We start from the raw sequence: 12,000 nt of genomic DNA on the forward strand, positions 1-12,000 counted from the left end.
TGAAATCTTTTTTTTTTTTTTTTTAGGCTTTTGTCTTGACATTATTATGGTTGATTTTTATATAGATATTTGTGTAAACGCTTTTGGATGGGAAATTGTTTAAAAACAGCTTTATATGTGTGTAATTGTTGTAGCTTTTTTTTCTGGTTACAGAGTTAATGTTAATTATTCAGGATATCAGTTTGGGCCTTCTGTTTCCTGAAGCGGATTCATAGTTATCCCTCCTCCTGAGAACTATGATTTTGTTGGTTGTTTTGGGGCCATTTTATTGCTTTTATAAGGGAGCTTGCACATGGAGATGCCCGTAAGCTACTACAATTTAGCCATAATCATTGCCAAGAAAGTCATGTAAAATATACTGATTGCATGGATTATGGCTAATTGCCTTGTTTAAAGATTACCTCACACTTTACATTGATATGTACACTGGAATGATTTTGGACAGAGCAATATATTTTAAAAAGTGATTTGAGTCAACACCACAATTCTGTAAATGTCCCATGCCACACATACCCTCTCTCTCTCTCTCTCTCTCTCTCTCTCTCTCTCTCTCTCTCTCTCTCTCTCTCTCTATATATATATATAGAATATATATAATATAGATATCTATATATATATATATGTCGGAAATATGCTATTTATCTGATTAAACTATTTAATTTCTGACTAAAGAGTCATCTAAAGTAAAGAGTTGATCAGGCAGGTTATTTTTCTTCTTCTTCTTCTTCTTCTTCTTCTTCTTCTTCTTCTTCTTCTTCTTCTTATTATTATTATTATTACTATTATTCTGGCTGGGCATTTTCAACTCAATTTCCCAACATCCCCTACTGCAAAGGAATGTGCAAGAGAAGGCTTCCTGTGTCAGTTTAAATCCCTCCTTTACATGTTGATGGTAAAACAGTGGAAGTTGAATGTCACAATAAGCATACATAAATATTTAAAGAGCCACATCCAATTGTGTTGAAAGTTAGGAAAGGTCTTTACCACAAGTTATTAAGAGTATCACAATCTGAAGCTATATGGAGGAACTTATCCTTCAGATGTCTTTCCGTATGTCACACCTTTACATATACATACATGTACTGTGGATGTACTTCATAGTGATCTACTTTTTATTTATACTGATAGCTCTGATTTTATATTTACATTAATGGGGGTGGGTGAGTTATGTTAACATACAGGCAGGTGTTGTACAAAAATAATATATGTAGCACACACTTCTGTGAGAATGATCTGTCTCTCACATGGGTGAATGCATTTTAATGCACATAAAATGCATGGCATGTATTCTGTAAAATATAAAAGCTGCATCAACTTGTTGCAAGACAATTTCAGTCACGATGAAGAAGAAGACAGCAGAAGTGACTGACTTTGATAGAGAGTTGACTGTAGACACTCGATTGAACGTGAGGAACTGTCTCAAAATCGATGAGTCTATGGGACATTCTGGTCATCTGAACATAGATTTCCATGACCAACTACCCTGAAGAAATGATGCTGATGCAGTGATGCCCTGGCTGCCCAGCATAGCTTAACTCCCAGTATTTATTCCCAATGTTACAGCTGGTGTTTTTAATGCCCAACCAGGTACTTCTCTCAGTAGACACATTCCTGAGCAGTGTCCTCATGTTTGTGTGTGTGTGAAGAATGTTGTCAAGAGGAGAGGCCTACCATCAGTGGGAGAGGCAGCGGCAGTGGGTGGAATGTGGGCCCTGAGGCTGCCAGTTATTTCATTCATCACCTTTAAACAAACCCCACGCCAGACCCACCGCCTGGTGACCCACAAGGCAAATAATTCTCAAGTTATTCTTTCATCTCTAGAGGCCTAGGTTTGAATTCAGCTGAAGGCAAATGTGAAATGAGTATAAATAATACTACAGTCAAATATAAACATTTTATTTTATAGTACCCTTCATGAAAAATGTTTTTATTTTTTTAGAAGTACACAAAAAGCCATCCTAAAATAAAAGTTTGGTGTACATCTAAAAAAAAAAAAAAAAAAAAAAACACTGCAGTTAAACCTCCTTTTAATGCTAACTGAAATAAAAAAATCTTATGCCTATATTTGAGGAACATAATTTTAGTGTGGGGGATCTTGAGATTTCACAGTCCGATCAAGGGCATAAGGACTGAACAGCTCAGACAAGACATTGTCTGGTCCAAGGCTAGGCAATGCCTTGTAGGCTAAGATCAACATCTTAAGATTACTTCTAAATTCAACTGGCAACAAACACAAATATTTAAATAAAGGTTTTAATCTTAAAGACAGAAATAAACGAGTATGTCATAAATCCACTGACACGGGTGTAAATTCAAAATTAGAGCTATCAGTATGAAGAAAAAGTTGATTACCAAGGTGAGGTTTTAGTATCTTGGTAAAGTATATTTACAATATGTGGAATAACCTGTGTTGTCAAGTTATGAAATGTATTTTGACATAAAGACAGACAGATGTACAGACAGTGAGACACTTCCATATTATCCCCAAAATCTGATACTCACAAGAAAGGTGACTAGGGGGAGGGGGTGTGGCTAATTCACACTCCCACAGTGAACACTAGTCTCAAAGGGATAAAGGACTTCTATGAACAGCACTTCTTAGTAAAGCCAGTGGAATTGTCCACAAAGAGAATATGCATGCAGTACATACAGCACAACTAAAGCCCCACAATTATTTTTTTTTAAATAATTTTTAGTTTTATTTTTCAAATGTTGTTTTATTTTGTTTTATTACAGATAAACATTAATAAAACAATTCAAATGGATGTATAGCAATAATAGTATAATATACATCCTGTTTTAACTACATGCTTATTTTTTATTAAACATTATCTGCATTTTTAACATTTTGACAAACAGACCTCGCACAGAATAATAATTTAGTTACCATAACTTCTTGTTAGCAGCAGTAACAGTAACGTACAACCCCCCACTCTTTTTAATGAACTGCCTATTTACAGTACATACATGCCAACTATAAAAATACAATAAGATTTAATTAAAAATATATATTTACACTGCCCTATTGTGGGGCTGTCATAATAATTGCACATACAGAAAACTACCCATTAAAAAACACACACACCCACACACACACACAATAGGAACTGTATTTCAATCCCATTGCACTGAAGCAGTGAGCCAGTATACAAGTTGCGGTTTCTCATTCAAAACTAAAACAGGATTTGCTCCGGTTCAAAGTTTGCACCACCTGAAATAAAACAAAGAATTAGCATTCTAATACAAATTATAAGCAAAAAAGCTATATTTTCCCCTAAAGGAATAAACAGCTAATGCTTAACAATGGTATCTTTTGACTCCCATTCCAGCCGACAGTTGTAAAATGTGCACATCATTATTTTGTCAGCGTCAGCTGCATACATCCCATCATGCTCAAATTATCTGATGCGTTGTTTAATTAACTGCGTGGTTCAGGCATTTTAGAAACAAACAGCTCTTTTCTTACATCACAATTTGAACTCCCAAACAACTCGCTCCAAATTATACATCTGCGCAAGTGCTAGTCAGAGATCAATCAATCAATCAATATTTATTTTATATAGTGCCTTTCATAGTGGACCACCACCACAAAGTGCTTTACAAGATAGTGAGGAACAATGCATAATACATTAAGTATAGGCATAATAAATTAAATAAAAGGCTAGGATGTGAATTCTAAACATTAAGGATGTGTGTGTCAAGCAGAAAAACCTGAAATAGCAATTTAGATAACAGCTAATAACAGATACCAGGCTTAGAGCGCATTAAAAGCAAACGAGAACAAGTGGGTCTTGAGAGTTGATTTGAAGTGAGCTATTTTTGGGGCTGCACGCACTAACGCTGGGAGGGAGTTCCAAAGAGTCACAGCCATGAAGCTAAAAGAGCACTCTCTGAGTGTAATGCACTTTTGCTTGGGTATAACCAGCAGGCCTGAATCAGAGGATCTCAGCTTGCGTGCAGGGACAAAGTGGGTAAGCAGGGTGGAGAGATACTCTGGACCTGTTTGATGGAGGGTCTTGTAGGCAAGCAGGAGACTTTTGAAAGTAATCCTGTACTTTACAAGTACTCTGTGCAGCTGGGCAAGACAGGGGGTAATGTGATCATGTTTATTCCATCTGGTAAGGATCTTAGCAGCAGCAATTTTAACCAGCTTTAGTCTGTTTATGGTGTGTGATGGAAGATCACTGTAGAGAGCTGCACTAATCGATTTGAGAGGAGATGAATGCATGACAGGATAGCTCTGCATCAAGGAGGGAAAGATAGGTCAGACCTTTGAGATGTTTTGGAGGTGGTAGGAAGAGGATTTGACTACAGAGGAGATTTAGGCATCAATGGAGAGGTTACTATCCAGAAGTACACCAAGGTTTCAGACAGTGGGGGAAGGCAGCAGCAGCAGACAGTTATACTGAGATTATTGAGATTCTTAAGTTGAGTTTTCGATCCTACTAGAAAAAGTTCAGATTTGTTTGTGTTGAGCTGAAGAAAATTGGCAGACATCCAGGCCTCAATGTCTTGGATGCAAGCTGAGAACCAAACCATGGCAGAGGGATATCCAGGGTCTAGTTTTAGGTAGAGCTGGGAGTCATCAGCATAGGAGTGAAACATGAAGCTATGTTGGTTGATAAGGTGCCCAAGGAAGTATGTAGATGTTGAAGAGAGGAGGCCCAAGAACAGACCCTTGGGGGACACCACACGTGACCGGGTTTGAGTCAGCACTGCTTCCATTATAGAAAACAGACTGCATGCATCCAGATAGGTAAGAGGACAGCCAGGAGAGACAAGTTCCAGAGATCCCAGCATACTTCTGAAGATGGTCAAGAATAATGGTATGATCTATGGTATCAAATGCAGTAGTTAGGTCAAGGATGACAAGGACAGAGGGAGCAGCATTATCAGCATTGAGCAGGAGATCATTTACAATCCAGAGCAGAGCAGTTTCAGTACTGTGATGCGGCAAGAAGCCAGACTCCAGAGATTCAAGCAGATTGTTATCCGTGAGATGTAAACTGGCTGGCTACAGCCCTTTCAAGAATTTTGGAAAGAGAGGAGGATGCATGGGAGATGGATTTATTGATGGCTGGATGCAGGATTTAGTCAATGGTTTTGAAGAGAATATTTGGTTTACCATGTCCCAGAGATATGATTTTAGAGAATTACTTCACCCTGGCAGCAGTGAGCGCACGCCTGCAGCTACTGGTGATCGGTCCAAATCACTCTGTGAACTGTTAGTCCAGATGACCTTCATCTGCGCTCAGACTTGCGGTAGGCAGACTTAAGCAGTCAAAGTTCGAGGGCATACCATGGACAGTTTTGATGTTTCTTCACTATTTTGGTTGTAAGCAGTGTAACTGTGTCGATGACCTGAGTAAGGGTGGCATTGTAGAGGGTCACCGCAGCATCGATTGAAGACGAGAGAGTACCAGTCAAAGGGGAAGAAGAGACACATTCTGATAGTACTGTAGGATTTCGCAGATTTTTGGTATGGAAGGAAATAACACTATTAGTAATAGCTGAAAGTGCAGGGAGATTAATATTGGCAGTGATTAAGAAATGGTCAGAGAGAGATATCCGTGACTGAGAGATTGGCGATATCAAGACCCCTGGTGATAAGCAGATCCAGGGTGTGTCCATGGGTGTGAGTGGGAATGCTGACAGATTTAGAGAGTCCAAGACAGTCTAGGAGCGCATCAAAGTCAGTCACTAGAGGAGAAGAAGGGAAATCACCTAGGAGTGGAATTTTGAAGTGCAGATTAGGAAGAGGAATTCTAAGAACTCTGCAATGAAAGCAGAGTTATTCTTTGACTAAAGGTAGATAACAGCAAGGGTGAGGGACATGGGAGAGGGGAGCTTGATAGCGAGCTGCTCAAAGGAAGAGTGGCATAGCGAGAGAGTTGAGGCAGCAAGCACAGAGTTAGCAATAACAGCAGTACCCACTACTAATGAGGCATGGCTTGTCAAAGAGTGAGTAGCCAATTGGGGTGGATAGATGTAGCAAGTGCTTATCATTTACAGAGTGCCAGGTTTCTGCTAGAGAAGATCAAGATTAGTATCAGTTATAAGTCCATTGAGAAGCAGAGATTTGTTAGCCAAAGAATGGCAATTCAGGAAGCAGAATTTACAGTTTGTAACAGGCAGTACAGGGGGAGAGAGAGTTACCAGTGTTCATTCTAGGAGAGGAGAAAGAGTGAGCCTGCTTTGTCCAGATGATCCATACATTAGATGTCAAGGTGGTAACGAGACCTCTGGTAAATTACAAGAGATTTGGGAAAGATCCTCGCTCTGACTGCCACAGCCAAAGCTCAGACTGCCCTTTGATGTGTGGCCCTTAGGCGGCTGGCGCTAAGACTGGCTGGCATTTTAAGACACTGTTTGTCAATTAATATTATCTTGTAGGCCTGGAGCTACATACTTTACCCACGTTTCTAATCAGCCTCCCAATTCAACACAGCCCAGCACATGAAGGAAAAGCTTGATTTACCTTAACAATCAACGATTTAAACTATCAATTTAACTGTAATTCAATTACCTATTTCGATGCTTGTTTCAGCGAGCAACAGGAAGCACATGTGTCTCTTCAGTTACATTCACAAACAAAAAAAAAAACCCATAGATTTTGTTTCCCTTCAGACTGTGTCTATGGTAACAGCTGAACCTTGACTACTATAATTGCAAGTATTTATTTAAAGTATTTTTTGTGTAAACTTCCCTATTAAAAAATGTCATTCTATGTTTGCTTTATAATACTTTTTCATTTTATTTTATATGTTGCATATCATTTTATTTCGTGCTATTTCATATTTGCAAATAAGACAAGGCTTTAAGTATAACTAAAACTGCTTGATTAAATTTTATAGCCAAAGGGCCTCATTTACCAATGGGCGCTAAACTTTATGGTGCATGATAATTGCAATTACTGTGCATGTGAATGATTTCCAGATTTACTATTTCAATAGTATTCATTACATTGTAATTGTATTCATTACAAAATAGTGGGCATATTATGTTACATACTAATTTTATTGTGCCATCCTATGGTAATCAGAATGAATATGTGATTTGTACGGTAATGACTGATAATGTATTTAAATGAGCATCCATCTCAGAACAATGAGATGAGCTGTGTTCATGTGGTACTGTATTTATTAAGACATTAATTATAGTACGCGCAAGGGCCATTTAGGTTAAAAGTGTTCACTTGGTGGGTTGCACTGTAAAAATACATATACCGTTGTCACAAAGATGGCTGGAGTGGGGGATGTCAGACCAGAAACAGGAACCAGGAAATAAACAAAGAGAGGTGGAGTTTGGTGAAGCTGAGCAAATGGTCTCGTTCAGCATTAATTAACAGACGGACAGAAAATAAAAGGTTGCAAGACAAACAGGACATGGCACATTCGCCAAATTAAAGAGACAAACAAAACGGACTAACACTGAACAAACACGGTGAGCTGATATGTTTAACTACTATTATTATTATTATTACCTCCGTCTCCAAACCCATTCTCCACTCACCGAACACACAACCCTGAGTAAGTGAAAACATGCTGCTTTTATGCAGCTGTACCGAGACACAATTGCTAATCAATCATTCAGTTGGAGTCACGGTACAACTGCACATGAATTAATAAATTGCAATTCCCTGTGCTCATATATTACTACATTTTACTTGCATGTGAAGTGCTGTGCAATCCTCGTGCCTAAATACAAATATACATTTTAAACATTTGTGTTACACAGACCCGTTTATATCCTGTGTACCAATGACTACACACCAACATACAACACAAAATACACAGAGGTGTGGGCATTTTGCCATGTTACCCCCCCCCCTTGTGCAAAGCACACATGGCCTCAATGGCCACCTCCCCCCTTAAAATCCCCAAAGTCTCGCTCAAAGTCTTGGGCCAAGAACAGGGACTTTAAGGGGTTGATGGGCAACAATGTTGCCAGTAGCTAGGCTGCTATTGGCCATGCTGTCAGCAGACGTACTGAAAGTGGGGTGAATCTATCCTCCCGCTGTACTACTGGAAACAGAAATGCTGCCAATGGTCCAGCAGCGGAAAAGCTGCTGGGGTTGGTGGTCTCCAGTCCTCCCAAGATCTCCGGCAGAGAAACTGCTACGGGGGAAGGTGATCTCCTGACCTCTCCCCCCTTTATAGCCAGCAGCGAAGCGGCTGGCAACCCCAGGCGATGCAGAGCGGCTGGCAACCCCAGGCAAAGCGAGGCAGGCATCCTTGGGCAAAGCGAGGCAGGCATCCTTGGGCAAAGCGAGGCAGGCATCCTTGGGCAAAGCGAGGCAGGCATCCTTGGGCAAAGCGAGGCAGGCATCCTTGGGCAAAGCGAGGCAGGGAGTCAGGACCTGGGGTGCGGGTGTTTGCCCTCTTCTCGGCCACTGCGACTGGGCGGTTCTTCTCCGTGCTTCCCTCAGCAGCCTATGCAAGAGCTGCTGAGGACCGCCAGCATCTATTCCTGGTCCTTCTGGTGCAGGAAGAGGCAGCTAAAGCTCCTCTCCCCCTGATGGTGATGGAGGCAGAGGCAGCTCCAGCTCCTCTCCATGTGATGGTGGGGGAAGTGATACTAGCAGGAATTCATCCTCTGCTGATGGGGGAAGTGATACCAGCAGGCATTCATCCTCTGCTGGCGGGGGAAGTGATACGAGCAGGTATTCATCCTCTGCTGGTGGACAGAGACCCAGCAGGCATTCATCCTCTGTTGGTGGAGGTGGCTGAGGCAGAGGCAGCTCCTGCTGCTTTGCTTCTGGCGGTGGAGGTGGCAGAGGCACCTCCTGCTGCTCTGCTCCTGGCGACGGAGGTGGGAGCGGTGTGTAGTCTCCTGGCGGTGGAGGTGGGAGGTATATATATATATATATATATATATATATATATATATATATATATATATATATATATATATATATATATATTGTGAAAGATTGTCGCTACTCACACCGTTCGTTGCCCCTTTAAAAGCAGACCCAGGACACGGAAATGGATTTTTCAGCGCACTTTTAATAAACAAAAAAAAATAATAAATAAAACAGAAACAAACACCTAGCTCTCTTTTGGAGATCTGACTATACATCAATAGATCCCTAACTAACCCAAAGAATGGCTAAGCAGTTTACCTGTCGCACACAAAAACTTACACAAGTTTCACACAATACCTTGACACGGCCACGGCCACGGCCACGGCCACGGCCACGGACACTCTTCACTCAGCAGTCGTGAGCAGACTGGCTGCCTCTCTTAAATACCCTGCACCTGGCTCCAATTTACAATTAGCACCAGGTGCAGGGGATTATCTAAACAATAATACAATTAACACCCTTAGCCCATTCACCCAAACTTGCATTCTCACATGTTTTTAGCAGGGAGGATTTTTAACCCCCTCCCTGCTATCTAACAAAACACACACACACACACACACACACACACACACACACACACACACACACACACACACACACACACACACACACACACACACACACACACACACACACACACACCATAACGTACACGAAAATGTCTATATAAATTATATACTACTCAAAACACATGCCTAGTCATCACTATTAAGTATGCAGGCACAGTTTCAATCAATTAATCAACATAATACTTAGAATTTTATAGTGCAGAAATAGGCAGCTATAAATAGAAGCAGCTTTCCTAGAATGCAATGTCACAAATGTAATATAATGGGAAATAGAAGTGTTTTTGATTTCAATGAAATCTCACAGTAAAAAAAAAAAAAATGTATAATGCTAAGTCTCAATGTTTAACATATATTCCAAACTATAACGTTTTTAACAGCACTGAAAAGAAAAAGATACTGACAAGCTGTGAAAATGTGAAATAGTAAACAGTACCACTATGAAATGTACCTTTTTATGACTTCTGTCAGGACACTTGGCAATTCTTTTTCTCGCACACTTGGTAACAATGCTCATTACCTCTAATTGCAGCTTTTCCACATAACACTGTTGATGCACAATCCAGTGCAAGAAAATTGGTGCTTCTACATTTCTTTCTTTCATTTTTTCTAGCACTGCCAGTCCACTCTTTTGTCCAGTCATATGTTGTAATCCCCGCTAGTTTATTACAAGGTATTTCTGCACTTTCCATGGCTTCTTGAAGTTTAAAAAAAAGTCATTTCTTGTGGTTGTGTTGTTCATGGAGTCCACAGCACTGTTCTTTTCATTTACATAAAAACCTTTAGTTTAAACTCCATAGAGTCTTTAATTTCCAGTAAACTCAAACTACATTGCTTTGTGCAGCATGTCATAGTGACGTTATATGTTGTAATCTTTTATAACTGCAACAGTTGCAAATCAAACATATTGCCTGTATTATTCATTGAACAAATAATCATTTGGTTAACAATTTTGGAATCTGTGTTCCGCATCCACCTTTTGCTTCCGTGACATCTCCAACTACTTTTTTGTTACTGATTTTAAATTTTACACAAAGTAAAATAAATATCCTTTGCTTCACTGCATGTGTGCTGTGTGCGCGATGAAATTGATCCTTTGTGCTGTTTGTCTAGTTTACTACTTCTGTGAGCTGTGATTGGCTTAATGGTAATGTCACTCATACAATATAGACTGCACATGTTCAATACGTGTGTTATATTAAAGAGGCAGGTTGTTTTAAAGAAGAATTCCAAAATGATACAGTACAATACAATTTATAGAAACTAATTGTCATATGCATTAAAGGAGAAAGGAAAAGTTTTTTTTTAATTTTTACATTGGATAAGGAATACATGTTAAAATTAAAAGGTAAGCAGTGCAGTTTCAGTTTACGTTGCCTCTGCCTGTCCCCTGCTGAGTGCTGTGTCTGTTGAATGCTCAGTTTCAGTCAATGTAAGCCACCTTCGCAATAATCTACTGAGCAAAAGATACGCCAGGACTGCTGGGTCTTTTGATATCATGGTAGTCACAGATAAGTCTCTGACATTGTCGTGCACATTAAATGACCTCTCACAATACATGTAGCGTGCATGGTATGGTATGTAAATTAGCCAAATACTGTGCACGTAAATTCATGTGTTCTCTGTTAGTAAATGGGGCAGTACATTTTGATTTATCGCACATGTTAGGCTTACTACTTTATGTGCGCACTAACTCCAAATTTAGTGCTCTTTCGTAAATGAAGCTCAGAATGCTGTAAAATAAATTAAATATTTGTATTTATTTAAACAAGGCTAGGATAATGTATACCACATGATTTTGTGGTGCCAAACTGAAAAGCATTTACCCAATGTGACGGGGTGCCCGTCCCCCCTATATATTTGTATTATGATTTATTGTTATTATTGTTTGTATTTTGTATATTCTGCTGTTTGAAAACTGGCTATGTATTAGTTAAAATGCAGTTGCATTAGTGTTTGGCTACGATGGGGTTAAATCCCATCCAGGGGTGATTGTTCAGGTGCAGGTGGTTAGGAATTTATTGATTGTCAATTGTGCAATTAACTCCTAACCACCTGCTATATAAGCCCAGCTTCAGGCTCAGTAGAGTTGGTTGGAGTTAGGAGAAGGAATAAAATGCATCTGTGAGTTTGAAGGAGCCAGACAGCATTGTGAGGAAAACCACTCCTACCTTTTGTTTTGTTGAGGTATTTGTTATTTTTTGTATTGTAGATCTGTTTTGTTTGGCTCTTGTGCCCTTTTGTTTTGTTTGGAAAAGTCTTTATTTTGGTTAATAAATCTGTGCAGCCATGCAGTAGTTTGCCTTGCATTCCTGCCTTGGTGTACTGCTTTCCTAGAACCTGATGTCACACACATCACCACGTCAGATATCCTGCCACACCCCTGTTGAACTATTAGTATGTTTTTGCTATGTAGTCATACCTTGTATGCATTAAGAGTGTCTTGAGAATAGGTCTGTGGTTAATAATACATTGTATTATGCTATGAGTCTATTATACCTTTAAGTAGCAATAATGAAATAAAGGGTTGTATAAATAGTTTTATAAGTGGCTGTGCATAATAATGGA

At 39.6% G+C, this 12,000-nt stretch overlaps 1 protein-coding gene across 9 annotated transcripts in view; it reads left to right on the top strand.

Moving 5' to 3' along the window:
- Nucleotides 1-12,000, top strand: part of LOC121322053 (tensin-like) — a 309,001-nt gene that overhangs the window by 181,674 nt on the left and 115,327 nt on the right. The gene's annotated exons all lie outside the window — the stretch shown is intronic.

This window comes from Polyodon spathula, chromosome 10 (genome assembly GCF_017654505.1).
Source record: "Polyodon spathula isolate WHYD16114869_AA chromosome 10, ASM1765450v1, whole genome shotgun sequence".
Lineage (NCBI taxonomy): Eukaryota > Metazoa > Chordata > Actinopteri > Acipenseriformes > Polyodontidae > Polyodon > Polyodon spathula.